Genomic DNA, 5,727 nt, shown 5'->3' with positions numbered 1-5,727 from the left:
CTTTTCATCTCTCTGCGCTTTCTTGACACATCTCTGCATGCATGCAGTACAGCCCAGCCGACATTCAGGCTTTGGGGCTGAGAGGTGTCTGACAAGCACCCTTATCTGTGCATGTGGAAACTTTGTATCTCAGTCTTGCACCCAAAATGATTCATTTTGACTTCCCAGCTCTGGTGAACTCTTGCTTTTCTGACAAGAGCTGTAATTTTAAAGTGAAAATCAAATGCCCCAGGGCCAAGACAGCAGCACTTTAGCTAGCAAGAGATGCAAGGAAGGGTGTAGGACTGCATTGCTGGTTGCAGGTTGAGCGCATGAGATGGGTGGCTACAGATGCAGCACTGGAAAAAAGACAAAACCCCCAGGTGTCATCACAGCCTCTTCTTGCTCTGGGGGAGAAGGATGCTGCTACAGCACTGAGAAGGCTGTGGCTTGGTTACTTCTCCACAGCTTGCCCCAGCACACACGTGTCAGCTGAGAGGGGCAGGTGTGGTGAGGGACAATTTTGCACTGAGCCCCAAAGGCAGTGGGCAAGTCTCCTCTGTGGTCTTCAGGGAGGGCTGCGAGTCAGAGGTCTAGCTGAGAAAAGGCCTTATGATACAAGAAAATGAGCATGCAGGGGAAGAGCAAGGTGATGAGGGAGGGAGCAAGATCTCTGCCTTGCAATCAGCCAAGCTAACAGCCGCCAGCAAGGGTCTCCCATCACACCGCCTGCTCCCTTAGGCTGGGCTCAGCCCCAGATGCAGGGGCAAGCCCAACCTTCTGTGAGTGAAAAGCAGCCCCTTTGGGCACTGCTTCCTCACCAAGGAACCTGTCCAAGTGGGAAGGGAGGGGCAAATGGGGACAGTGGAGCAATGAGGGTGGCATGGGGCAAGGACCTGGCCCTGGCACCTGACACCTCCAGTCACTCCCAGGAGGTTCAAGCTCAATGCCCTCAGAGAAGTCAGCTCCCACCTCACAGTGCACCCATGGGGCTTTCCTCTCTGTGAAAGCTGATGCTTTTGGTGTGATTTGCTCTGATTTCATCAAGCAATTTCAAGCCACAGGACAGGTGTCATCTGAGAAGCTGTCACTCCAGACTGAAACCTGCATGTGAGAGATGGTCCCAGCTCTGACCAGGGCCTGGGGTTGTGTGGCACCAGGATTGTGTAAGTGTTGGTGTGTCTTTCTGGGTTGAGCTTTTGCTAGGGATAAAGCCTCTGGATAGAGACCTGGCTCTGTTTTAACATCTGGTAGCCGCTGTACTTGATATGGTCCATGCTACCATTGTCCCTCACCTCTGAAAAGCCACCTTCTGAGACAGCTTTTGCAGGCTGTGTCCCAGGCTTCAGCCTACCTGCTTTCGGCTTTTTATGTTCCTCCAGCATTGGGTCTGATCCCTCCTTTCTATGTAAGAAGAAACGCAGGCAAGTCGTTGAGATTGCCTTTCTTCTCCAGTGGGGCACGTGTGTGTGCAATGCATAAGGGGAGGTCTCGACCTTGGTGGCCCAGGCACAGAGGCTGGTTCAAGTGAAACAAAACCCCAGATGAAAATAAGGATGGGTGGGAGTGACAATGATGCTCCAGGTTTACACGGGAAGGGAAAATGCCTGCTGCTCAAATGATACTCCATGAGAGCAGGGCATGGTGGCACACTGCCTGCCTGGGGATGGAGCCAGAGGCAGGTGAGACCTGTGCTCTCCTTGTTACACAACGTACCTGCCTGTGCGGTATGGAGTTGGCACTGACAAGGAAGAGAAAAAGGAAACTCCCTTCAGGAACAGGAGTCTTCAAAGCCACTTAAAAGATTTGTCATTTTTAAAGAATTAGTGACGTAAATTTTCAAGTGCTTTAATGAGAAACTTTCCTCTACCTTTTTACATATAATGTGGAATATTAGAAATATAGAAAAAAAATTGTAGGCAATTTTTTTCTGTAATTCTTTTATAAATTAATCCTAGATTGTGCCACAAATACCAGTTTGGGTTAAGAATCTGGGCCTTATTTTAAAACACCAAAATAAAAATACCAAATGATATCTCTTCTTTCACCCAATGACATCAGAATTCTTGTCAGGATGGGTCTGTTGTGAAAAGTAACCTGCAAGAACAGCATCATCTCCTTTCTTTGAACAGCTTTCCTATGCTGCTGCCACTGTGTACAACACAGCAACGAAATACTTCTCATTGCTTTTCAATCCTTTTGCTATGCAGAAATCAGGTTACTAAAATCCAGTTTATGGCACTGCAATCCTGTTATTATGCATCAAGTTCCTATCTCAAACTAGTGCATGCAGGCTGCTCTAGAGGCAGTGCCAAGAGAAGAGAAGGACACAGCTGGGCAAAGTGCCTCTCTGTCTGGTAGGGTCTTTCTTACAGGAAAGGACCAAGGCATGGAGGAAGGATGCAACCAATTCACCCTATCTTGGCATCTAATCAAATGTCCAAAGAGCATGAACAACACTATTTGCAAAATAAATATACTTAACAGGCAGATTGCTAAGATGCTTGGACCAAAATCACACTACGCTTTCCCCCACCCCAATAAAGATGTGTTCCAATGAATTTTACTGCAGTGAATGCAATTAATTAAACTTCAGAGCATGTGGGAAAGAGCGTTTGGGGGATTTAGATGTTTGTCTTATGATGGTTTCTAATCCAGACACCACAGTGCTAAGCAGGTGAGGACAAATGCTTAGTCGCAAAATACTGTCTGTAACTTATAAAGACTTCTCTGCTTCTACTGTCCAAATCAATTGAACAGAAACAACAGGTAACAGAAATATAAAGTCATTCAAACTGTACCTCAGCCTTAATATTGAAAGGGCAAGGGCAAGCTCTTTTATTCACAAGGACCCTGCATTTGGCTTTCCTGGGACCCCATGCGAGCACAGATTCACCTCTAAAGAACACTTTAGAAGATCAGAGCTGAAATTGTACCTTTAACATACAAGGGTTATTACTTGCAAAATCCAACGCTTAGGAAAGAGAGAGAATTACTGATGTGGTGCGTTCATAATACGAAACTGATCACTGAACATGGGTGAAATGAAGAAAATTTCCTTGGAAGCTTCAAAGTTGTTTTTCTAGTAAGCAAAAGAAATAGGAAATTATTTTCTTGATTTTTTATGTGACTTCAAAAAATAGCTGTTGCTTTACTCCATTGCAATTTTCTTTAATGGTATCTATTTCATTATAAAATTATGTACTTTAATAAATGTTTCTAGTACTACCTAGAGAATCTGAATGGGTTTTTTATATCTTAAAAACTGAAAATATAAATTCTTTTGGTAAAGACCTACAGTGAAGTTAATATATGGTGACACCTTGTGGGAAAATACAACTTCAGATTTACATGACTAAATAAGATTCGGTGTGATTGAGGGATGGGGAGGAGGAGCAGCATTTTTTTGAACAAGAATGCTCCTTCCATAAGCTTTGGAAGGACAGTAACATTGAAATCTCCATTTGTGACTACTTTTAGGCAGAACTGCTTGGATAGAGACTTGGATCCCATTCTTCTGAAAAGCAAGATTAAAAAAAATCCTATGGCTGTTTTGTTCCTTATTTTTCTAAATCTTTTTCCTTGTGTCAGCATTGATGCTGGTGCAAGGCGAATGTGCAATTCTGCTGACTCAGAAGCATAGTTATTTCTATTCACTTTACACAATTTTAAATCATCAGGCAGAGATTAAAGCAGTCGAGTAGATTTTTGTCTGTCTCCTGAGAGGTTTGTTATTGCAGTGCTCTGAAACAAAAGGAAATTTTTAAAAAGACTGTATGCAGCTGTTTATTGTGAGTTTAGAAGAATGTGTGAGTCTGGTCTTGACCTTTTAGTGCTTTCTTTAAAGGGTGATTAAAAATTAAAATGTTCATTACTCTTCGAACTTTAGAAAAGCACAAAAGCTTTGAACAAATGAAAGATTGTACTATGGGGAACATGAAGGATTTAGTGAATCATTGGGGTTTGCGGTCCATTTTTTTGTGGAGATCACAGTGTCTGGAGAACACTTCAGGTGTCTTGATTCTAACACCCAGTTAGAAGAAAAACTTGGAGAAAAACTGTGCAAAGCTTCCAAATAGGATCTCCCTGAGCTTCCTGGGTTCTCAGTGAGGATACCCAGGAGGCAGTGTCACCTACCTCTACAGATGCAAAGAACAAAACCAAACCCATATTGTTAAAAGCATTCAACACAATCCACCTGAAAGTGCCTCCTTAATGGAACCACTTGCGTAATTAAGTGTTTTGAAAACCAGGACCTAAACTTGTAGCATTTCAGTATTCTGATGCTGCTTGGGCCTAGGAATGAGGAGCAGAGAGAGATGCTACTAATACATGTATGCTTTCTAATTCACAACAGGAATTTCTATTGCAAATCTGTTTATGAAAATGGATTAATCCAATTTTGACAGAACACATTTAAAATATAATGGCCTTATTTCTGTCTTTTAAAGCTCAATTGTCCCTAAATTTGTCTGATCCTAAGATATCATTTCCCAGGTGTTCTGCCAGGTTTCTCTTGCCAACTGTGGGCTAGAAAGCTGAATAAATAATACATAGATTGGAAAAATGCCATGTGCAATGTAACGTATTATCTAAAACAAATGTATTCAAAAAAATCTTGCCCAAGCATCAATTTTTATAAAAAATACCAAGCTAGATGTACTCAAGAAATAGGGTTTTGTGGTCCCACAGAACTTGGGTCAGAAAGTTGCTAATTTACTAAACGCTATGATGTTTAGTTTAAAATCACTGTACTTGAGGATGGTTCAGAAACTGCTCCAGTACATGACAGTAACTGTGCTACTTAAAAGCCTCTTAAGAGTAAATTGTGGATATACCTCTGCCGGTGAAAACCTCTGTGATTGTGTGGGTTGGCAAATGACTCACCAACATTTGCTCACCTTCAGGAATGGAACCAAGCTGTGTATTCTGAGCAGAAAAATAAGGTGTAAACCTCTTTTATGGCTTTGTTTCCCACCTCATGTACACAATAAAGCTTCAGATTCTGCAGTTCTCTGTGTTCTTCTGCAGGACTGAAATGCAGAGACACCTGCATCTGCGCTGTAGTTCCTTGCTTCATTTGCCCACATGGCTCAGCAGCACTTCATGCAAAGACCTGTGTCCATGCCACACCTGGAGAGATGCTCTCAGCACAGAGCAACATTGATGTTTTTCACCTTAAGTGCTAATGGTGTCTGTTAGCTCAGACACAGCACTGTGCCAATGTGGCTACAGCTTTGGGACCCCAAGCCTGTGAAGGACTCTGCTGGGTGAAGAGTTAGCACAGGAATGTGAGTTGGTGCAGGGTTGTGAGCGCTGCATGACTTTACAGAGTCTAGTCATGTCTTCTTATGTCTCTTACAGAAGCAGATTACAGATAACCTTTTTGCTGGGCTTACAGGCTGAACAAGGCATGTCACCAAAGACCCTTTCAAGGAATATCACCTTTTGGGATACTGTGCTGATTTTGGCTGGGATGGAGTTAATTTTCTTCATAGTATCTTGTACTAAACTGTCTTTCTTCATTACTGAAGAGTTAAGAGGCAGAAGGATGAGAGGGGCTTAACACACCTTTGTGCAATAAGTTTTGGCAGGGGGTCCTTCCTCTCCAAGATAGGAATGAAGGAACTACTATTAACTAGTTTCCAAATTATCCTTAAGGTATTTCTGGAAAATACAGTGAAATGTCTCCTCCAACTAAAGCACTGGTGGTAAGCCAATTTCTAAGGGAGCACTTTGTAATACATT

Source organism: Falco peregrinus, chromosome 4 (genome assembly GCF_023634155.1).
Source record: "Falco peregrinus isolate bFalPer1 chromosome 4, bFalPer1.pri, whole genome shotgun sequence".
NCBI lineage: Eukaryota > Metazoa > Chordata > Aves > Falconiformes > Falconidae > Falco > Falco peregrinus.
The sequence above is the reverse complement of the archived record's forward strand: the minus strand, read 5'-3'. Positions refer to the sequence as shown.